Below are 25,631 nucleotides of genomic sequence, written 5' to 3' on the forward strand. Positions count from 1 at the left end.
GAAGGAGAACATGAAAGAAAATCTACCTAATCTAATCTAAAGAGGTGATGCACCAAAATAGAGTGTTCATACCAATCTCTACCCATATATGCACTTTTGAATTATGACGACACCAAAAATATACACATTCAAACCTGTATTAATCTAACAACCACATGCAGATCAGAAAGCCAGATGAATAACACAAGGAATAAAAGATTCACTTATATATCACTCACAGACCAAAGGGACACAGTCATGCAAATTTTAGATCACTATAAAACACCAATGGGAGGCAAATAATTCTTGCACTTGCACATTAATGGTTGAAGGAGATAGAATAGAATGTCATATAGTTCAGAGGCAAAGGGAATTTACACATGAGATTGCAGAGCAATATCAGAGAAGTCAGAGAATGATCCCTTTTTAAAATTTACCAAAATTGCCTTTATAGTTCAGGCATAATTGAGATATTCTCCTTTGCCATTACTTCTTACCTACTGCCATCAAGTCCCTGAAGGAAATTTGATCTCAAATCTAATATGGGCATGGGTTCAGGTACAAGAAATCTGATCTTTGTTGAAGGATAGGGCCTTGAGAAGATAGAATGGTTCCATTGATTGTCCTGATTAGGTAGATGGATCAACTGGGGGGCGGTGGAGTGCTTTTTTGCATTCAAAATTCATTCTAGAGTGGGTGGCATTGATCACGAAGATCAAATTGCATAAAAAATCTCAACTTTCTTTATTCCTGAGCACCTGAATCAATAGAGTCAGCAAGTCAACTAAACTCTGCATCCAAAATGGGTTGCATGGACCAATAACCTCCTTTTATCTTGCCACCTCGCAGGAGTCCTACGTGGTTGACCATCTCTTTTCATTACTAACTATGCCATCCTTTAAAAAAAATCTAGACCGCCGACCGCTAACCATCAAAGCCTTAACTACTATTTATACCTTAGCCGAACCTGCTGGGACATGTGTCCTAAAGAGGCTTCCCCACATTTTTAATTTCCTTATATTTTGATAATGTAGGGAAGCACTGATTGTTGATCCCCACAAGATCAACGATTGCGAAAGATCCACTTAATACAATGCTTGCCTCCATAAAGTTTCTGGTCCATGAATCCACTTGGCATGACCTGGCTCCACTGATCCACATAGCACAATGGTGATATGTCACTATGGGTAATATCCTCGCAACTTTCCATAGCGAGATAGCGCCATCCATGGATTTTCCATAGATCTATGGTGATAAAAAAAATTGTGCAACTGCACACCGAGTTGGCTGAGTGGACCAAGGAAATACCACTATTGTACTATGACCCACCTGACAACTACCATCGAGGATGAGCCGTAATATTACTTTGGAGAAGGGCGAGCTCAAATATTACTTTAGAGAAGGGTGAGCTCATGATGTCATCTGTCACATGTCACCGAGGCACTATGTCACTATGGGTAATATCCTCATAGCTTTCCATAGTGAGATGGCACCCATTGTGGATCCAGACTGATCTGACGATCATGAAAACTCACCGTATTACTGTGCTTTTCCCTTAAAACTTCTAGGCCCATAAACCAACTCAGCACACCTGGCATCCGACTCAGCCCAAACTGGTACCATCGCTATGATTTCATAACACTCGGCCCCACCCTGCTACGTGTTGCCGAGGTGCTATGTCGCTATGCATATCCTCTGAGAAATTTCCCATAGCGAGATAGCGCCCACCATTGATCTAGATTGATCCAAGGGTGAGGAAATCTTCATGCATTTGAAAGAGGCGTGGGTCCAGGCTAATGTTGACATCAAAAGATTTGCATAGCTGGCGATGAATCAAAATCCTCCTTCAATCACAGTCACTTTCCCACATTGCTTGAGGTCCCACCATGTTCTTTTACTGGCCAGACACTATGTCGCTAACAACGAGAAGAAAAAATTTCTTGATAGTGCCATAGTGCCCTCCGATATCATCACTTTGCTGCCCTCATGATAACCTCAGTCTTGTGAATTGCGGACCCACCTACCACATGCCAAAAAGGCACTATGTCGCTATGGAAAAGAACCGTGCAACTTCCCATAGTGAGATAGCGCCAACCGTAGATATCTTTTGATCTGATGATGGGAAAGCTGCGAGCCTATAGAAATAAACCTAGGAAATAAGGAATATCATAAGGTTCAATCATTTAATTTTTTTGATATTCCTGAGATGTTTAAAATAACATTAAATCGGGAAGTGACCGTTGGGTGAGCAAGTATTTAAAATTCTAATATTTGGCGAGGGGCACAATATGTAACACTTACCTTTGAACTTTCCTTTACCTTTGTGGAATCTTTTTACCAGTAGTGCTTCTAATTGTTCAACATCTTCCTCATCTATATCACTATTAGTAGACACATATTTTCTTTTTCTTTTCTTCTTCTACTTCACCTCATCAAAATCTTTTAATAACAACTTAGCTTTGAAAGTAGATTCAAGACTCTCAAGTTTGTAATTATCAAAGTTAGATAGTTCAAAAGCAGTTTGTCTACCTACCAGACCTTCAAGGGTTAGATTATTTCTTGGAATACATCATAGTTCTTGAACTATAGAAACTCTAGTAGCATAAATAGGTAGTAGTTCTCTCAAGACTTTGCTTAGCATAGTATCATCATCTATCTGACCAGTAGCTCCTTTATTGCACAAAAAATTCTTTTATTCTAGCAATATATTAAGTAATATTTTCACCTTCTTCCATTCTCATATCATCAAACTTACCTCTGAGACTCTTAGATTTAGCTCTTTGAAAATTTTTGTCTCCTCCATAGATGGTGGCTAGGGCATCCCACATTTTCCTTGCACTATCAAGAACTTTGATATCATCAAATTTGGCATAGCTTAGGGCAAAGGCAATCTCCAACATCTCCTAATTGTGTTCTTTCTTCTTCTTCATATCTTCAACAATTAGGACTCTAGCTAGATCAACATGTTCCTTAGTAATGGTAGATTGTGCATGATCTCCAAGTCCTCTAAGGTGTAGCTTCATCAAACTTTTCCATGCAAGAAAGTTATCTCTATTGATCTTGGGTACTTCTCTTTTTGACATCTTGATCTTTGTGCTTCTGGTACCTTCAAACTAGTCCTCTTAAGAAGATGGCTCTAAGACCAATTGTTGGAATACTCTAGAATAAGTGAGGGTTGGGGGGGAGGTGAATAAGTTACCAAAGGTCCAGCTGTATAAATAAAAATTTTCATAGCTTAGTGAACCCATAAAAAATTCATATCCATGCATGCATCCATAAGATTATGCAATCACTAAAAACTTGTAAGTTACTATCAAATAAACTTGCAAAAATGTGAAGCATGAAACATAACAGATTCATCAACACACTTGACACAATGATTTACATGGAAACTCAATTTGGGAAAAATCACAAGTAACATGCTAATTCTTTTCACTCTTCTGAAGTGATGCCCTGTGAAAGACGAACCTTGTTAGAGGTTACAATACACAATGTTAAATGTGACCCAATTAAGGGATTTCAATCACCCTATTAGAAGTGAGCCTTGTTAGAGGACTTTAGGCCATTCACTCCAAATTCCACCCAGTTAAAGGATTTAAAAATGACTATTAGGTCAACCTTAATCCAAAGGATTTCCCCTAGATTGATACAATTTTTAGAGAGTAATACTAGAGATTTGATCTAATACAACCTACAACTTCTCTTGTAGATTACAAATCTTTATTCAGTCCTCAATTTTGGTTGGCCTTCATACTTTGTAGCTCTGATAGCTTGTTCACCCTTCAAGCATTCATTTCTTTAAACCTTCTTGCTTAACATGTCATTGCAGACTTTTCTCTTAGGTCACTCAATTAAGCAAAAATGCTAACTCCTTTTCTTCCTTAGGTTCTTGCACATGACAACTTTTCTTCATTACCAAACATTCCTATAAATAAGAAATTAGGATATTTTCCTACTCATTTTCCATCATCAAAATTTAGGGATTGGATGGATTAAGTATGATATAATGTATCTACCCCATATCTCATATCTTTTCTAGAAATTTCTTCTAGAATCCTTTGAATTCGCCTAAACATAGTTTACCTCAAATTTTGTGCCACCAGCTCATCAACCTTATCTTCCACCTGATTCACAAAATTCAAGAAGACAATCTTGTTAGCTCAGATTTAGTGAATCTTTGTTCTTTAAAATAATCTAGTAGCTCAACATTATCAACATTTTGATGCTCAACACATACTGCATTGCTCGGTATCCTCTATAAAATCACTCAGCATCAACTAAACTTTACTTGGCATCAACTATCTTGCTTAGAATACACTAGAATTTTCTTTTACTTAACTCCAACTAACTTTCTGCTCTGCTTGTACTCACTTTTCTTGGTACCTACTATCCACTCAGTCAAGCTTGGCAGAAAAACTTTGTGTAACTTGTTCTTCTAAAATTTCTAAGTGTAACTAGCCTTTGTAACCTTAAGTAGATTATCAATACATCATGTCATCACTATCTTAATTGATCCTTGTACTTCATTACATAATCATAACACAACCTTTCCTCTAGGTGCTATTGTTACCTCTTATTTATCAAATGCTCTTCATCAATCAACTAAGTGATAATACTTGAATCTTATAATCAGTTATCTTACACTCAAATAGCAAGTTTGACATTAGTGATAAAACAATGATTGAAACACATAGTCTTCTTAAAAAATCTCTCTCAACAATGATCTTTTCAAAAAAATCTCAACATAATGTGATTCTCTAGGATCAAACTGTAATCTTGCAACAATTCTAAATGTATTTACTATATCTAACCTTGTGTGAGTTATAGATATTTCAATCCTTTAATCATAGATCTATACTTCTTTTATTCAATAATAGGTGTCTCATCCTTTATAGATAACTTGTGCCTAGTTACCGTAGGTGTTCCAACAGGTTTACATGTTTCCAAACCAAACATTTTTAGTAAATCCTTCAAGTACTTAGTATGAGAAATAAAGATTCCTTTTTAATTTTGTATAATTTGCAATCCTAAGAAATATTTCATCTCTCCTATCATACCCATTTCAAATTCTTTTTTCATTTCTTTTTCAAACTTCTTACTTTCTTCATCATTTCCTCCAAATATGATGTCATCAAAAAATATTACCAAAATCATCAAACCATCATCAGTTTCTTTCCAATATAGATTACTATCTACCATACCTTTTCTATATCCAAGTTTTGTCAAATGTTTGTCCAACCTTGCATACCAGATTTTGGGTGCTTGCTTCAATCCATACAATGCTTTTCTCAATCTACATACTATGTCCTTATCATTTGTCAAAGGACATCCTTTAGGATACTTAATGTATATCTCTTCTTCAAGTTCTCCATTCAGAGATGTTGACTTGACATCCATTTGATATACTCTGAATTTCTTATATCCTGCATAGGCTAAGAATAATCTTACTACTTCTATTCTAGCCACTAAAGCATAAGTCTCCTCATAATCTATTTGTTCTTACTATGAAAAACCTTTACATACCAATCTTGCTTTGTTTCTTACAACTTCTCCTTGCTCATTCATTTTTTTCTTGAATACCCATTTAGCTCCTATTACATTCTTGTCTATTGGTCTGGGGACCAATTCTCATGTCTCATTCTTTTCTATATAATCTAATTCCTCTTTCATAACTTGCTTCCAATATTCATCTTTACATGATTCATGTACATTCTTAGGCTCAACTTGAGATATCAAGTATATTTCTTTATTTACTCTGCTTCTTGTCATCACACCTTTGTCTTTATTTCTAATGATCTGTTCAAATGGGTGATTCTTTATCATGTTCTTTCCTAAAGTAAGAATTATTGTCTCAACTCTTGGCTCTACTAAAGGTTTTGAGCTTTGTTCCTACCTTGGCTCTCCTTCATTCTGCAAATCATTGTTAGTCTTAAAAAATACCTCATTATTCCTTGGCTTAGTAGCAACATCATCATCTGAATCGTAATAAACTATTCTCTCTTGTATTATGAGTTTCTCATCAATTCTCACATTTTCACTTTCCATAATAGTCTTAGTTCTCTAATTTTAACTATAGGTGAGTGACCAAACCATAGTTCATAAGGTGTCTTATTAGTGTCCTTGACTTGCACTTTGTTCATAGTGTAGATTGTTGTATTCATAGCTTCTCTCCAAAATGTCTTGTATACATCATTCCCAACTAACATAGCTCTTGTAGCTTCTATAACTAACCCATTCCTTCTCTCTACTATACCATTCTTTTTAGGGGTCCTCAACTCAACTCTTTTTTTAGGATCAAATCTTTTTTCTTCAATCTAATTCTCATTTTGCAAATCACTGTTAATTATAACTTCCACATTTTCATGGTTAGCCTTTGGATCAAAAATATTTACCAAAGCTATTTCTTCTAATACTTCCTCTTTCTTAACCAAATTATCTTTATCACAATCATTCAAGAAACTTTCCATACTTGCTTTAAATTCTTCATTTTCATCAGAAAGAAAACTCTTTCTATTTTTCCTTACTCTCTTAGGACATCTACTCGAAAAATGACCAAACTCTTTACATGTTGAACAAACAAAATTTTTCATACCTTCTAGTTCTATCTTTGTAAGTAGATCAATACCTTTCTTTATCTTTATGTATTCTTTTGATCTAGATCTAACTTTTCTTGTGGTACTATTCCCCTGTATACAACAGAAGGATTTTGGATTTGTGAACTCAATACTCTACTCTTTACACAAATCTGATAACTCACCAAGAATTTCCTTAACTCAGGTGTCAAAATTTCTTCTGTCAAATGTAGGATTATCTTGTCTGAACATGCTCACCATGGATCTCCCAAATTTGTTAAACTTTGTCTTTAAAAAAAATAGACCACCAAGATAACTGAGAGGGAGGGGGGGGGGGGGGTGTGTGAATCAGTTATCCAACAATTAAAAATTTTAGCTTCCTTGAATAGACTTAACCATTCAACCAAAGTAAATAGCACCCATAATAAAATTTTCATAGACAACTACACCAGATATGTTGACTAGGGAAACCCTTGATTAGAGGGAAAACCCTAGTGGGAATGATGCCCACAAGATGATGTAGTAATACATATATTCTTTGTTAGAGGATGGACCCTATTAGGAGTCTATTACAAAATTTAGTAGAATGAGTCCCTGTTAGGAGACTTTGAATCCCTATTAGGAGATTCCAACCCTATTAGTAGTTGTGGTACAATGTATGCAAGAAGAGCCCAATGCCCAAACATGCAATTTCAACTACAAGAAGAGCTCACTGCTCAAACAAGTAATTTACTATTATCTTCCTCTTTCTTTTTCTCTTTCCTTTGTCCTGTCAACTAGACCATCCACTATTAGACCTTGTAGACCGATTCACAAACCTTGGATCCAAATATCAAACCTCAAACCACTCAACAAAACCTTGGCAATGAAGTTTCCTTCACTTCCCCACTACTCTGCTCAACTTCGTATTCCACACTCTTTGTTTCTTATCATGATCATAAAGTCATATCACTACACATCATCACATTCCATGATAAAGGAAAATATCCTTCCTTTATATTGAGTTCTCAAAAAAATTCCCCGATTTAGCTGTTAGACCTTCTCAATTAATTATTATAGGACCACATTAAGAACACATTACACTTAGTGATAACATTAATCTTCTGCCTTGCAACTTGAATAACTTTTTGTACATGCAATATTATTATGAGCGAGCTTACCTACGTCATCCTCAACATGTCTTCTCCATGTCCTCAACCTCGATCCTCAAGATATTAACTCTAATAAGAGATGTAACGAATTTACCAGAACATGCTTATGTAAACTCTCAAAATAGTCATCACCAAAACTTACATAACTTCTTCTAGACTTATCCTTTCTTCTTTTGACACTAACTACATATACCAAATACTCATAAGTATCTCCCCTAACCTCAAGTGGTTATAATGCTCAACTAGTCATCCGTACCAACTTGATCTTTCCACTATTCTTTTGTTAGATACCATAGAAAATTGCTATGTTGACATCAATGACAAACTTAGTCATGAATGTAACATATCATCATAGTAGTAATCCCCCAAAGGAATATCATTATAATTAATGCTTCCAACCAATCTTCTAACAATCTCCAAATCTTCTAACAAAAAGACCTAGAAAATCTTGTTAAAAAAGATATGGAAACGTTTCAAACATTTGATTATTCTTGATAATTTGGATCACTTTTTCTCAGACCCAGAAGGATTGGGTAGTTGGAGAGAAGAAAATATCAAAGATAAAAAGGTCAGACACATGAACTAGAATAGGTTCCTCATCTTATGCAACTATTAATGACAAGATTAAACACAGGTGCCTTAGAATTTTAGGTAGAAGAAGCAAAAGGAGTTCAAGTTTATGAAAGCATTTTATTTAAAGAGGGTATAAGTCATTAAAAGTATCAAAATAAGTGCACAAAAGTGATCCCAAACCTTGTCTAAGAAAAACCCATAAACTATTTTCAAAATAGAGAACTGTGATTTTTTCAGTGAATTGAGCACCTTGCACAATTCCCTGAAGGTGCACAGGTGCACAATTTTAAGGTTTGGTGAATGAATTATCTCTTAAGGTGCACAAGTGAACATATTTAAAACATATAGAGGCCTCCTAAGGTCATGACATTACCATGGTTTCCTTTTCTTCTATAGCAGCTAAGATCACACTCAAACCCATGAATTTCAAATTCTAGAGAATGCCCAAGAAGTCACACATCATGATTTCCATAAGGAAGTGAGGGTAAAGTATGAAGTTTTAGACTTATTATCTCCTCAAGAAATCACCTCTCCTATCCAAAAGTTCAAAGGGAAACATCTATACATCATTTTGGTTGAAGGTCAATAAGAACTAGATGATGGAATCTAGAAAATTCTAAAGTTGAAAAAAAGTCTAACTCTAAAAAATTTTGAAGTTAAAAAAATTCTAACTCTAGAAAATTCCAAAGTTGAAAAAGAATTCTAACCCTAGAAAATTACGAAGTTGAAAAAAATTCTAACTCTAGAAAATTCAGAAGTTGAAAAAAAATTCTAACTTTGGAAAATTCTAAAGTTGAAAAAAATTCTAACTCTGGAAAATTTTGAAGATGAAAAAAATTCTTACTCTGGAGAATTATGAAGTTGAAAAAAAAATTCTAACTTCAGAAAATTTTGAAGTTGAAAAAAATCTAACTCTAAAAAATTTTGAAGTTGAAAAAAATTCCAACTCTAGAAAATTCTAAAGTTCAAAAAAAATTCTTATTCTAGAAAATTCTAAAGTTTGAAAAAAAATTTGACTCTAGAAAATTATGAAGTTGAAAAAAAATTCTAATTCTGGAAAATTGACACTTAGAAGAATTTTGCATTTTTTGGACTTGTCTTTCAAGGTGCACAAGGTGCACAATGTGCACTTCTTCCAAGGTGCGCTTCTACAAAGGTGCGTCGAAAGTTTTTAAAGAAGTCAGAGGTGTTTTGACAGTTAACTACCAGTTCTAAGTTTAGAGCTTTCAATGCACCAGAAATGCATTCTAATGGTAGTTTAACTCTTACAAACATGGAATGAAGATGGAGCTTCTATTTTTGGCATCTTTGGAGACTCCTACATCATCTAATGACTCTTTTCTTCTTATTTTCTCATGCTTTCATTATTTTAAGACATGTAAAGGCTCATGTGCCCATAAATGATATAAACAAGAGTGGATTCCTACTTAGCATCAATTAGAGAGTCAATTTGTACATAAGTAGAATTTTTTTATTAGTTTAGAAGCATATGTTTGCATAAAGAGATCTCTCACTCTCAACACAAATTGAGGAGATGATTTCTTATGAATTCAAGAATGTAATATGTATTCTAGGGCATTATTTTGATGCAATAATATGTGTTATTGGTGCTCTCATTAAAAGTGTAGTTATTCTTTCCTGAGTGTGTTATATTTTGAATGCATGTTCATGGGATGTAATGGAGCCAATAGTTTTATTGTGCAATCTTTTAGTTCTAGTTCTTGCCACATGTTTACGAATTCCATTCATGTACTTAGTTGGAGAAGAGATCACCATATTGTTCTTGCATAGCTTTTTGTCTCACATGAGAACACTTTTGATGGCCTTGTGGTCTAATGGAAAGTGAAACATCTTATGATTACTAAATTCTCATTGATGATTGCATCAATGGAATTACGGAAGTGTTGCTCCTATTTTCATTGGTTACCAACCAATCTTTTCAAAGGCTTAACTCATAGATGTGTTGTTTCCGTGGCTTATATCCATTAGGAATTTACTTTTCAAGTATTTTCTTTAACTTCTTGTTATCTTATCTTCGTTATTTTCTTTTACAAACCCTAGTTAAATTAGGAATTCATATAGTTGCATTGTTAGATTGCATTCTTTTAAAAAAATTAGAAAATACCAAAAACATATCGCTTTTGTGGTTATTTTTGAAAAAACAAGTAGATTGGCCATTTGATCTGAGATTGGTTCAAACAAGCAAATGCCTCTTTGTAAATAAACACATTTATCTTCAACTAAGTAGATTCCAGTAGGTTGCAAGATTGTTTTAAACCTTGGAGTTCATCCTAGATTAGCTTTTCAAGAGACGAGTTCGAAAGGATTCTTGCTATTAGCCATCGTGCAAAATGATAACACAACTTTAATATACAAATCTCTTCCTCTAATCATTTTTTGATTCTTTTACATTATATCAATCTCTCCATCTTTGACATCAAATGAATTTACAATGTACCTAATGTACCGATCCATATGCAATGTGGTCTAAAATTATTACATCAACTTGATAGTTCATCAATGAAGCTTTGTTGATACATTAGTAATCTTTACTCTAGTGAGCATCATATAGGGGAATGACTCCTAGATTACCTCTTAGATACAAAAATGCATCCTTAGGTAATGGCTTGGTGAATATGTCAGTAACTTGCTCCTTTGTGTTCACATATTCCATTCTAACATCTTTATTTTGAACTAATTCTCTTAGAAAATGAAACTTGATTGCAATATGTTTTATCTTAGTGTGCAGTACTAGATTCTTGAGTATGTTGATTGCACTTGTGTTGTCACAATAGATAACCACTAGGTCCTTTATTTCTTCCTACATTCCTAACAACAATTGTTTGAAATAGATTATGTTTGAATAATTAACTATTGCAGCAACATATTATTCCTTTGTTATAGACTAAGAGATGCAAGTCTACTTCTTACTTGTCCATGATAGTAACCCTTTTTCCAAGAAAGAATGATCCTCCACTAGTGCTTTTCTTGGCATCAGTGCTTCCATCCCAATCAACATCAGTAAAGGATTTCATCTCAAAGCTTCCTCCTTTCTTGTACCATAGACCATATTCTTGAGTGTCTTTTATATATCTCATCATTCTTTTGACTATCATTATATGATTTTCTTTAGGAATAGCATAACACCTTACAACTACACCAACTACTAATGCAATATTAGGCCTTGTGTATACCAATACTAAAATTTTCCAATCATGGATCTATAGGTAGTTTTATTTATCTCCTTTGAATAATCATTCTTGGATAGTTTGTGTCCAGTAGACATAGGTGTTCCAAATAGTTTGGAATCTTCCATTTCAAAAGTCATCAATATCTTCTTAATTTACTTTAATTGAGTAATGTAGATGCCATCCTTCATTTGACAAACTTGTAAACCAACAAAGAATTTTATCTCTTCAAACATACACATTTCAGATTCTTTCCTCTTTTCTTCAGAGAATGATTTACATAAGTCATCATGACTTGTAAATAAGATATCATTCACAAATAGTTCTCCTAACTGGATCTTATTATGTGGTCCTTCTTTAATATTCAGACTACTATTATCATTTGTTCTTTGAAACCAATCCTTACTAGATATCAATGTAGCCTTACATACCATGCCCAAGGAGCTTGTTTTAGACCATATAAAGCTTTGTGTAGTTTGTGTTGGCTCCTGATTTAATAGTTTTACAAATGACCAAGAAACCAGACCAATGCATCTAAGGTTAGCAAATTCCTATGATAGATACACCTGACTGCAGTCTTGGGCCAACTTTAAGGCTTGACCCTTCTTCTACTTCAGGCTCTGCTAAACCTAGGTAGGTAGACCTCAGATTAAAATGATATCATACTAGTGCAAAAATATATCCCTGAATCTATTAAGTAGATTTTACCCTTATTTCTCCTAATGAATCATGAAATGACATAGATCTACAGTAGCTAAATGCAAAGCTATGAATCTCATAAGCTAAGTGAGGGTTAAACATTTAGGTCCTTCAACATGAAAGGGAAAGAACATTTGATTAATAATGTTGAATTCAACAAACCCTCCAATATGTAGCAGTAAGACCTAATGATCTTGTAATTGATCAATGCCTAATCCATTGGGCAAATCCATGAATCAAATGCATACATATGGATATCTGATCTATCTATTTACCTTACAAATAGACATCTGTGCTCAATCTAAACCTCATTCTTACATGATATCCCCATTAGTAAACTTACAACCCTATTAATTTCTCTGAAGCATTTACATAACCCCTCGAGTTATAAGCAATAATGAAATAACATACAACCTTATGGGACTGCAACTACAACCTTAGCTCTTTGTTCAAAGATTGTAAAACATTGAAGATCACTGGTAAAGGAGACAAGATTCAAGATGAAACTCAACCTATTGTTCTTTGTATTAATTTCTTTGAAACAATACAACCATATGCATGGAATGAAAACACATAAAAAACCTAACAGATCTAAACTATTTGTATTAACCTTCTTAATGCTATTCATACAAGAGAGAATGTGCTGAAAGAATATGGTTTCACAATAAAACACTGGCAGCCTGCTGGTATTACCCAGAGAAAACTACCAACAACACAAATGAAAGAGAGAAAGAATGATATAGCAAAGAAAGAATTCCTGGATCTGATCTCAAAGTGACATGTGTCCACTTGGAATCCAATCCCTTACAACTGAACAACTTCTCTCTCCCTTCTCCCATGCTGATCTGATTTGGTTTCATCATTTTTCTGTTACTGATTTGCAAATATCTTTGTTGAAATGATGAAAACCTATTGAGCCATCAAAATATTTGAAAACTTCATGCAATGCTAGTAAAATTGAGTTTTTACTGAGTGAATTTGATTAATCTCGACCCCAACTACATTCTTACCATATTTTATCGATCCTCTAATTGGATTTTCAATTTTTACCAATTCCACTGAGAAGGCCCCAAATTTCGCGTTTCTGTCTATAACTTGAACTCATGAATACCTATGTAGAAACTAACTCCAGAATCGAAAAATTTAGATTCTCACAATTCCAACAATATATAATATTACTATGTTAGCCTACCAGAAATGCCTTAAATCTCTATTTGAAAATGTCCCCCTCTAGCAAGGCTCTGATTTGCAACTAAATTTTCAATTTTTTAAAATTTCAAAAATTTAAAAAGGTCTAAAGTCTCAACTTTAGAAATAGGCCTTTTTTAATTTAAAAATCTAAACCTAAATGTGCACATCTTTGAAATAACAAATTTTAAAATGACCATTTAAAATTTTGTTTTTCCCTCTACCCTCTGACTTTGGGTCAACCCTCTATTGACTGACTACCACGTGGCAGTGTTTGATTGGCTGACCCCTGCCATTGAGTGCCACATCAGCATATGAGCGGGCCCTGCTGAAATGTGTTAGCAGCCTACTTACCTACTATATGTATCCACTGAGCATCTCTATTTTGCAAAAATGCCCCATTCGTTGGATCTGCCATGTGGCAGCATCCTGTGCCTCGCATTTGAATTGCATGTCTTACCACCTCATCATGTGCGAGACCCACTACCACATGGTAGCTTCCTGCATTCTCACAATATTTAAACTTTGAGTATTTTGTTTATGCAAGCATGCACCATCCACCCGATGTGGACACATGGCATGATTTGGTGCCACCTCTTCCATGTCATCATTCTTGCATGTTTGTTTAAAATTTCTCTCAAATGACCCACCAGCTGTCCTTCTCTTCCAGGCTAGCCACGGGGCCCCACGTGCATGCCACAACCTTGCCTTTCAAAACAAGCCATGTCTTTAAGCCATTAGACTTGTGGTGTGCAATTATATTTAAAAAGATAAAATCTTCACCCCACAACCCATGTAGGATAAAATAACTTGTCCAAGTCATTGGCCTTCCTTGGCCCTGAATTATTTGAATGTGTCACGAGCTGCTATTTTATTTTGATGCTCACGACCTTCTTTCTTCTACAATGAACCTCTTGCTTCTTTCACATGGGATGGTTCTTTGGCATGAGGTCTTATATCCTACATGGGAAACATTCCTCGCAATGCCACTTCAACATTCAAAGCATGAGGCTCACCACTGGCTGTGAATTCCTTTTAATTGAGACCCCCTATCCCCTTTTCTTGGCATGAGCTTTTACATATGATGTCTAATGTGATTGCCCATGAGTAAATTGCTGCCTCTGCATGTGAACTTACGACTTATCTTCTGGCATACTTGATGATCAATTTAAACTTTGGCTGCTCACGCGATCCTTATATCTCCTTATGGTATCATTGATCAAGCATAGAATGTTTGTGTTTCTTCTCATGTCTTAACTTCCCATCTTCTTACATGCCAACTACTTCCTACTATTATCTTTTCTTCATGCCTTCCTGATGTTCATCCTTGCACATGCGTGGGACTTTTATGAGAAGGTGTGGGTTGGGTCTTCTATGTCTTGGCATTTTTTTTTAGTGTGTGGATGCTTTAAAATCTATTAGACGCAGGGTGATTCCTTGATTTGGCGGCTTTGCTCTAACTTAACGTTTCAAAATCCTCCTTTTGTATTGAGTAGCTATGTTCTTCCATGCATAGGGTCTTAAGTCTTTTGCTGAGACCGTCCCCCTTGATTGTGCTTTCTCTCTTCTAAAGGTGGCTACTTGCAATCATCTACATGGTGGTCTTCTCTCACATTTTACCATGTGTTCTTTCAGTATTATGTTGTGTATTTATCTGTTGTGAGCCCTCTTCTTCATTTACGCAGGCCTCCTACTTCCTTTTGATGCGTTCACTGTTTGACTGCGTGGGGGCTCCTTTTTTGTTTGAATGACTTGCTTTAGCCACAGATTTTCTCCTCTATTTTAATGTTTTATATTTTGGTCTTTAATCCCTGGGATATCAAGCTATTTCAAAATGCATGTGGAGCTTCTTCTGATGCTACGGGCTGCTCCTCCTTCACTGCAGTGTTGGTCTCTTTTCTCATTGCCATCTTTTGGTGGATTCTCTTCAATGAGTTGGCATAGGTCATTGTTCATAGTTTTTATAGTGTTCTCTTTTTTGCATGCTGCCAACAAGCATTCAACATTGTTGTCTATACTCAAGTTGAACATGGCTTTGGCAGCTTTGTCCACGACTTTTTACTTCCTGAAAGCAATGATGAACATCAAGATGCTCGATGCAACAAGTCAAGCAGGCAATGGGAGAGAGAAATATTTTTTGGACCATGTAATAGTCTCTGAGAACATTGGTAATACAAAACTGCTATTATCCATCAGAACTATTTGCATAGACATCTAGAATTTTCCTTCTTTATTTCTCCTAACATTACCAACAGAACTAACATGAATCTTAATTAATGAATGCATGTTAGGTAACTCTCTTAATAGTCTACATATCCATCCAAACCATTATGAACATTGGTAATGAAAAGTGACCCATTTGCCCACACAAATATTCTTCCCCTTTCAATTGGTGGATTCCTTTGTCTGTGCTTGATCTTCTTTTCTTTCACACAATGAACTTGCTTAACTCCATTTTGATGTCGGCTAGATTGGAAGTTTATGCTGAGATTTTAAAACTCTTCATGAAATTTCTTATGAACACTATATTATCTTCCTTCGAATAGGGGGATACGTTAACCTTTTCATTCTCTTCAGTGCCATGCCTTAGAACCTCATCATGCCTGATAGATTTGATGAAATTAGTCAGGCCCCCAAGTGGGTCTGACTAAAATAATTTTTGTTTTCGACAATTGATCATCTCAACTTGATCTACTTATCATCTCGACTTGATTAGAATCAAGTTCGACCACTGAAAACAACTTTTAAAACTCATTTTACCACTTATCTGTAAACCATCAATTGTGTTTCAAGAGGTCCGTTGACTGGCCTTAAAAACTGACCAGAACACTTGATCGGGCTCTAAAACCTAGCACATTGACTCTTTGTTCCAAAAACTTGCACCCTGTCAAATATCATCTCATGATGAATTCCCAGTCAAAAGATATTCGTTGTCAAAGTTGCCTTCTCAGAATCACCTGCAGATAAACATGTCAGAAAGCAATAAATTGGGTTTGGATTTGGCTTTGAAAACTAGGCAAATGGACACATGGGAAGACAAAAATTGGGGTCTTGGTTCTTTGTCACAAGGAGAGTATAATTTGGGATTTGGGCTCATAACAGATAACTGGGTGTGAATGGAAAGCGGTCAAAGTAGGCTACTTGGATTTTACAGACTGGAAACAATGTCTAAAAAGCAATTTTTGCAAATGGAATTGACTTAGAAAAGTGTGCAAATGGATTCGTCAAGACTTAAAAACTGACACACTTAGAGAATTTTCAGAGTAAAATGCAGTGGTACAATCCTTTTGATCTCATCTATCACAGATTTCAAGATATAGCATCATGAATAGGGGTTCAAATCAATCTGCACTTGTTGACACCAGTAGAAGGATAGAAATTGCATTTGAAATCACATTTGAGAACTAATCAAACGGATTTGTCATAACTTGAAACTTGAAACATAATAAGTCTTTGACATCTACAATGCAACACAAAAGGAATTTTATGATTTTGGTCAATTGGGTCAAAATTATAGCTCATCAAATAGGGCCTCCCAGAATTGTGAATAACTACACATATACAAAACAGTAAATGACCAACTTTGAGGGATTCAAAACCTAGTCAAACAAACTCAAAACAACTTGAAATCTGAAATTTAGGTTCTTAGGTATGGATACTAAACACTCCCAAAGCAGCAGGTCATGACACATTTCTGGGTTAAAAATATTCAAAGACAAACACAACCTCCTGTCACTGTTCAACACGGGTGAAAATGCAGAATTGACATTTGCTCATAACATGACTTCGCCAAATGATTCGGAATGTCAGTTTATCATCATGGAACAAGTGGATGGGCTAAATGGAAAGTGATAGAAGCATTAAACACCTTAGGAGCCTCAAAGCTACAATCGAGTACAATCTCATCTAAAAGAATTTATAGGGCTTAATTTTCTCAACAATGCTCAAAATTCAGGCTACAATTTTGAGCGCCAATAGTTTGTAGACCATGTCTCTTTAATTTGGATCAATGAAACCTTCAGGTTGATCAATGTAGACTTCTTCCTCTAAAATTCCATTCAAGAAATCTAATTTTACATCCATTTGGTACACTTTGAATCCTTTATATGCACCATATGCAAGTACTGTTCTAACTCCTTTAAGTCTAGCAACAAGACAAAATGTTTCTCCATAGTCTACACCTTTTTCTTGAACATATCCTTTACACACTAACCTTTCCTTATTCCTTGATACTTCACCAATTTTATTCAATTTTTTTCTAAAAACCTACTTTGTATCAATGACATTTTTGTCCTTGGGTCTAGGAACAAGAGTCTAGGTTTTGTTCCTTTCAATTTGATCAATTATTCATTCATTGATTCTATCCAAATTTCATTATTCAAAGCATCTTTTACAATTCTAGGTTCAAATTTAGTAAGAATACATGTACCTGTTAGTTTTTCCTTATTAGTATGCCTCATGTTTGATCTCCAATTGTTTATTTAGGTGCATAATACCTTATGACATATCTAGCAAGTACAGGTTCCTTCCTTCTAAATTATAGATTTGTTTCACTTGGCTCACCATGCTCAAAGGTTTTGAGAAATTTTTATCTTTTCTTGAGTCCCACTATCTATGACTTAAGTCCCTTTATCTATGACTCAGATTCCTTTGTTTATGACTTAGGTTCCTTTGTCTATGACTTGGGTTCCTCTATCTATGACTCAACTTATACTAACTTCTGCTTGGATTGTACTAGATGCAACTTAGGTTGTACTACAAACTTGGGTGACTTTGGTGGCATTGACTTCTAGGGTGGTGTTGTTGTTACAAGCAAGGGTTGTTGTTGCACCAAAAGATTGACCTATTAATTCTTGATGAAACCACTATAATTATAGAACATAGGAGCTGGTCAAGTCATATCACGAATCTTGAAGGGGAACATTGGTGGTTAGTCCAACAATCCCCCCATAGGTACCCAAGGAGATTTGAACCTGTGACCAAGCTCTGATACCACTTGTTACAAGCTAGGGCTATCATTGCACCAAAAGATTGACATGTTAATGCTAGATACAACCACTAGACTTATAAAACATAGGAGGTAGTTAAGCCATGTCACAAATCTCGAAGGAGAATGTTGGCAGTTAGTCCAATAGTTGTCTATTGTTGCCCCACCATATTTTCTTGAAGCTTGGGTAAAGTCTAAGGCTCATAGTAAACAAAGTTTCTATAGTCTTCAAGTTCCTTATTACTTTGTTCTTCACTCTTTTCTATAAAATCATCAATTTTCACATGTACACTTTCTATAGCCTTGTGAGTAGTAAGATTCTAATATTTGTATGCTTTGCTCTTGTTGGAGTACCCTGGGAATATACCTTAATCAACTTTTGCATCAAAATTTCCTTTCCTTGTCTCTTTCAAGATATAAAATTTGCTTCCAAATACTTTGAAATAATAGATAGTAGGTATATATCCATACCATAATTCATAAGGTATTTGATTTGTATCTTTCTTTTGTTGAACTGTTGTGTTGATTGCTTCTTTCTAGTATTTGGTTGCAACATTTTTCTCTAATAGTAGTGTTTTTGCACAATCCATGATGGATCTATTCCTTCTTTTTACTATGCCATTTTGCTAAGGTTTACTAAGTGCATATACTTCTCTTTTGATTCCTCTTTCATTGTAGAATTCATTGAATTCATTAGAGATTGATTCACCTCATTTGTTTGACCTTAGGAATTTTAGATTATTTCCTGCTTCTTTTTCAAGTCTAGCTAAATACCATTTGAATTTTTGAAAAGCTTCAAATTTTTCTTGTAAGTACATCACTATCATCATCCTAAAATAATCATCAAAAATAAAATGAAATAGTTTCCTGTAGTGTAGCTCTCCATACCTATTGGTCCACAAAGATCTATATAAACTAGTTCCAAAACTTCTTCAAAATTTTAATAGTTACTTTTGAAGATAGTGTTTCCCATTTTTCCAATCTGACATCATTTTCATATAGCCATTTTAGGTTTCTTCACATTTGGAATACCTCTTACTCTTTTGTTACATGATACATCCTTTTATTCCATAGCCAACTTTCTTCTACTTGTGCCAAAAAACATGAACTTTTAGTGATGTATAGATAGAATAAATTACCTTGAGTTTGATTGCTAGTCCCAACTAGGTTTCCTTTACCATCCAAAAACTTAGCTTTCCCATTCAAGAATTCTACCTTGTATGTGTTCAGTTGTGTCACATTGATAAGGTTGTGTCTTAGTCCTTCTACCCAGTAAGCATTACCACATTTGAGTCCACCAATTAATGCAATGCATCCTTTTCCTTTCACATAACATGGTTCATTATTTCCAAATCTAACACTTCCACCATCGTAGTGCTCCAAGTGTTCAAACTTTATTTTGTCACAAATCATGTGATGAGAACAACTGCTATCTATTATCCATGTATCATTCTTGATAAAACTAAATATTAGTGCCATCTTTTCATTTTCCTCATCGTCTAATTCATCTTTGATAGAAATATATACTATTTCATGTTCATCATCACTATCACAATCTTTAGCAATATAACAAGATTTCATACCTTTGTCTTTTTAGACTTTGTAGCTCTTGAATTATTTCTTTCCTTTGAACTTGCTAAATTGTATGTCATCTTTGTTTTATTTGTTTGGATACTTTTCAAAAATGTGACCAACTTCTTCACAAGAGAAACAAATCAATGATATTTTACCTGTATATTTACCTTTTCTTTTTGGTAACCTTCTTGCAACTAGGGCTTCAATAGCTTCAAGGTCATCCTTAGAATCATCATTTTCTTCATTTTCCATCTATTTTTCTTTTGAGTTTCCTCCCTTTCTACCAAGATTTAGTTTGGCTTTAAATGCTGATTCAATATTGTTTGTGCTAGGAAGATAGTTATCAAAATTATCCAACTCAAAAGATGTTAGTCTTCTCGCTAGTGCATCCAAAGTTATATCATTGTTGGGATCACATCCCATATCTTGAATAGATGAAACTCTAATTGCATAAATATGAAGAAGAGTTCTTATTACCTTTTTGACTACTCTAATATCATCTACTTTTCCTCTTGTGCTCTGATTGCACTTACACTTGCTTTGGTTCTTTTACTATATTTTGTAATGTTTTCACCTTCATCTGATCAAACTAGCATCTTAGAATTTTTGCTTTGGCTTTTTTCACATTATTATCTCCTCCATAGATCTTTTCTAGTTTTTTTCACATATCATAGGTAGTAGGAAAATATTTGACTTCATCCTATTCAGAATAACTTAGAAAGGTAGCAATGGCAATCATCATTATGTTATGATTCTTCATGTCCACCATCTAATCTATAGTTAAAGGCTTTGGAGGTTCCACATGTTTATTCTCCAAGAATTGCAAACCTATATCTCCAATGGTTCCCAAATGTAGCTTCATGAGTTCCTGCCATGCTGCAAAATTATCTATGTTAAGCTTAGGGATCTCTCTTCTCTAAAACATCTTGATCTTTAGCTTAGGTCTTTTTAAACCTTTCTTGCAAGCACCAATGACTTTGATACCAATTTTTGGAAATATAAGAGGAGTAATTGAGAGTGGAGGGGTGAACTAGTTACCACAAAAATAATTCCAAATCTCTTAGATGTCAATACAAACTTCTCACATGCCAAATCCTTGCATTGCTCAGTTAGAACTAAATATGCACTGTAACTCGATTAGTAAAGAAGTCTTAAGATATTAATTTGAATTAACATTTAGTAACTTAGTTGATGAAACATAAAGTATTAAGAAAATGATGTTTAACGTTGAAACCCAAATTAGGAAAACCACCAATGCAACTAGTTACAACCATTCACTCTTATAAAGTGAGCACTATTAGGAGCTAACCTTGTTAAAGGTTACAAAAAACATGGTGAAGTGTGACCTTATTAGAGGCTTTGAATCACCCTATTAAGAGTGACCTTATTAGAGGTGTTAAGAAACTTCAATTTAGAAATGCCACCTTTTTAGAGGATTTGCAAAATGATTATTAAGTCAACTCTATTAGGAAATTTTATTCACCACTACAATTATTAGAGAGTGACAATGATTGAAATGATTGATGAGGCAAATAAATTTGTAGATTCATATTACTATTCTATTTTATCCTTTAGATCCTCCTTAATTAGAATATTCTTTGTAGCTCCTTGGATGTTCTGTCTTTAATCAGATATCCTTCTTAATTCGCATCTTTCTCATTCTTGCTTTTTTCACATTTCAATCCACAACTTGACCTTTCATATATATGAAATCCAAAGTTGATTCTTCTTGAATGCCCTTTCAGAAAAACATTTAACATCCATTAAGTTCTCTTGTATTAACCATTTAATTAACAAAATTATTCTGTTGCCAATTGGCTAATACTAAAAATAATCACGCACTTTACACTGAACTCCTTTGGTAACCAACCTAACTTGGTTAACACTAACTCCCTTTGGTACTTGACCTAACTCAATTTACATTGAATTCCTTTAGTAAGTAACCTGACTCAATTTACACTTTGACCTTGGTTCCTTTTGAATTCTGCTTAGTTGATACTGAAGTCTTCTTTAGTGTCCAACTGAGCTCAGTTAAAACTAGTTGTGCTCAGTTACAGTGTGAATATTTTGCAACATCAATGACAATATATAATTGAATAATTGATTTCAACTCTTCCTTCATATTAACAAGTCTTATAATTTAATTCATATCATTCTTTATATTTTTTGAGTTCTCTAGAATGAATGTGTAGGAAGACTACACATATGCGTAGTTAGATTAAGCATATGTACAACCTTGCATTTAACCCCTTCTATCCACCTGTCTATACGAATGCATCTCTTCCTAATAAATGCATAGTTATATTAAACAAATACATGGTTATATTGAACAAATGCACAATTATATTGAACAAATGTGCAGTTATGCTTGACATATGTGCTAGCATTGAATGAATGTCTGATTATATTGAATAAATGTGTAACAACATTGAATGGATGCATAGTTATATTGAACAAATGTATGTCAGCATTGAATGTATGTGTGCTTAAATTGAAAAAATATCTATCAACATTTAATGGATGTACAATTATATTGAAAAAATATAGGACAACATTGAATGGATAGGCAGTTATATGATATAGATGTGTGGTTGTACCATTTTCTTGGTTTTGTGGATTGTTATTCGATATTCTATGGTAAAGTTTATTTGTTGGTCAATCCAATTGGCTTGTTTTGGTTATGTAACATTTTTGAGATGCTTCAACTTGTGTAACTTTGCATGGCTTGTATATTGGATTTGGAGTAGGGTAGGAAAACCTGGTGAGTGGCTCACCATAGGTGCTAGGGCCTAGAAGTGGCTAACAAAGGATTCTATGCCTAGAGACTAGTGCCCTATGGAGGCTAGCTCTAAAAGTGAGTTAGCTAATAAGTGATAACATAATAAATTGAATAGATTGGGAATGGGTTTCACACATTAATAAATATTAAGTTTGAGTATTGTTGGAGTACTTGGAGAGGGCACAATCTATGTAGAATGTGGTCCCTGACTCAAGTGAAGGATCCCAACATTATTAGGCCATGCATATCCTATTGGAGTACTTAGGGAAAGGACATTATGTGTGGTAGGATTCTCCTTGGCTCATGGGAATGATACCTATAGTGGGAATGTATGATGACACTCACCAAGATGTGGTTAAATCCCTCACTCTTCTAATGCCTCTAATTCACCATTTACTTTATAATTTTATTTTAAGCTTTATTCTTTTGTGTGACCTTATGTTACTCTTGTACTTGATTTTTTATATAAGACTTAGACTACCTTAGAGCCTAGGTGGATCATGGTTTTGTCTCCTAGGTCAGGGGAGTGGTTCTTTATGGTTCCACGAGGTTGGGTGAAAAAATAAGAGGCTTGTTCACGTCTTGCATTGGAGTTATTTATTAGAGATATGATTCGATGATGCTTAAATATGCTTAAGGATGTTCATGTTACTAGCATTAATATAAATGATGAAATTTGATTTAATTTGATGAATTGTGAAAAGGGGAATTAGATTGCTACATTTTAAGGAAAAGGCATCTATAAGGGTTGGGTAAATAAGAAATAAGTTTTTTTCTTAAAAAGTAAATGTATGAAAAATACATCTCTTTTATAAAAATCAGCTTGGCATATACATTTTATTGTGATTACTTGTGCTATAAACTTTCTTTATGTAAATCATGATGTATATCTTGTTATAGTTGATGCTCTAGATTATCCTCATTGTAAGATTAGATCAACTTCAATTATAATGATGCTATGAAATGTGTATTTTATATTTAATAACTATATAGAATTCATGAAAATAATACTAATGCATGGAATAACTTAAGAAGTAAAGAATTAATGTTAAGGGAACCATAATATTACTTTGCATCTATGATTAATGAGTTTAATAGGAAAGGGATGTTCAAAAAAAAATTACTCATCAAACTTATCAACTTTAACCTATTCTTTTGAGTTCCCTTTGGAGGGTCATTACATTTGGTATCAGAGCCCTAAATTGCTACATTGGGATCTTGAGGGTGTATTGTGCTTAGAACAAATAGGAGAGAGGAAAAACATGAATCAATATATGACTGGTTCCTAGTAATATTTAGGAAGCCTCCTAAGACATTAAAGGATGCATATAGTACAGATCTTCCCAAATTTTCAACAAGAAATTTATAAAGGTGAGTAAGTAAAATAAATTAATCTCATAAGGCCTTAACTTTGAGAAATAATTCAAAACTAAGGGAAAGGTATGACATACGAATTTTGGTGAAAAATACTTCATCTTAGTGGTAACAAGAAGAAGAGAGTTTGCAAGGAATTCTAAAAACATTATACTTTACTAATACATGTCTCAAGTATTGGGAAAATATTACTCAATTAGTGAATACCTCACCTTTCACTATTCATGATGAAATTGTATTTCAAAATATTAATGTTTGGAACCATAGGACAAGAAAACTTAGTTAAAACATATCTAGAATTTTTTAAATATTACTAAAATAACCAAAAATTTAAAACACGTTCCTCAACCCATTTTGGAACACAAAATATCCTAGATTGGAACTCATAGGATACTATACCTTCTTGGGTAATGATTATTAAACATGGATTCCTAGTGTACTATTGTCCTCAATTTTGACATCACAAAATTGAGGCAACCCTACAGAATTTTCTCATGGATTTGTAGGCCAATCCTCTTTGTTTCAATGCATTTATGTGGTATAATGAAAACAATTCATTATCTCCAAATTGGTCTTTGTGTAGTTTTTTCTATGTATTCTTTTGAAGTTTTTCCATCAAGATTATTCATAATTGTTTGTTAGTGAGAGTTTTTCTTCTCTGACTACAAACACTCAACTTTTGGTAAACTTTGAGGTCTTTGCTTTGTTGTTATCTATGTTTTTAATATTTTTTGCTTTTTTTTCTTCCTTAGGTAAATATCCCTTGGAATTCACTTGATTCAAGCTAACCTAGGTCCAAATCAGAGTTGTCTAGCTCAAGTTATAAGGGAAAAAAGGGGGTTTTTAGGTCAACTATATATTTTTATTAAAAAACCTCATAAAAGTGGAGTTTTTATTGGCAATTACATGGCATAAGATTATATTTGGAATTTAAAGTGGATTTTGTGGTCCATTTTAAATTTTTATTCCATTTTGAGTTGATTTGTCAATAGTTTTTAATGTTTTATGAAAATAGCTACTTTCAAGACCATTTTCCATGTTACATGAGACAACTTAAGTGTATAGAGTGGGGTTTTTATTTCATATTGCATATATCCACATGAAAAATACTATGTGAAAAGTCACTCCCAATAAATTATAAGTCACATAATTAATTTAAATGGAATTTTAGTGAAACACCCAAAAGCGGTGATTTTTATCCCAAAAATAAAAGTTTTTGGCTCCCAAAACTTCATTTTTTTGGGAATGCTTCTACAAAAACATATTTTGCAGCCTTCAAATGATCAAATATTGAGCATTTCTTGGCCTTTTTTTTATGATCTAAGGGTCATTTTTGCCTAAAATCACACAAAGAAAACATTGAGCTAATAAAAAATGGATTTTGTTGAGTGTTCTCTTCATTTCTCAACCCATCTAAGGCACGTTTCTGCTCAAAAATGGCCTAGTTTTGACCAATTTGCACCAAACCAAAAAGTGATTGGATCAAGGTAAGTTTGAAAGCATCCCTTATCCTTCGTTTCTTGCATTCAAGTCTTTTAAAACATTTTTTATGCTTTGGACACCATT

Source organism: Cupressus sempervirens, chromosome 6, assembly GCF_028749045.1.
Source record: "Cupressus sempervirens isolate cs-2001-9-10 chromosome 6, ASM2874904v1, whole genome shotgun sequence".
Lineage (NCBI taxonomy): Eukaryota > Viridiplantae > Streptophyta > Pinopsida > Cupressales > Cupressaceae > Cupressus > Cupressus sempervirens.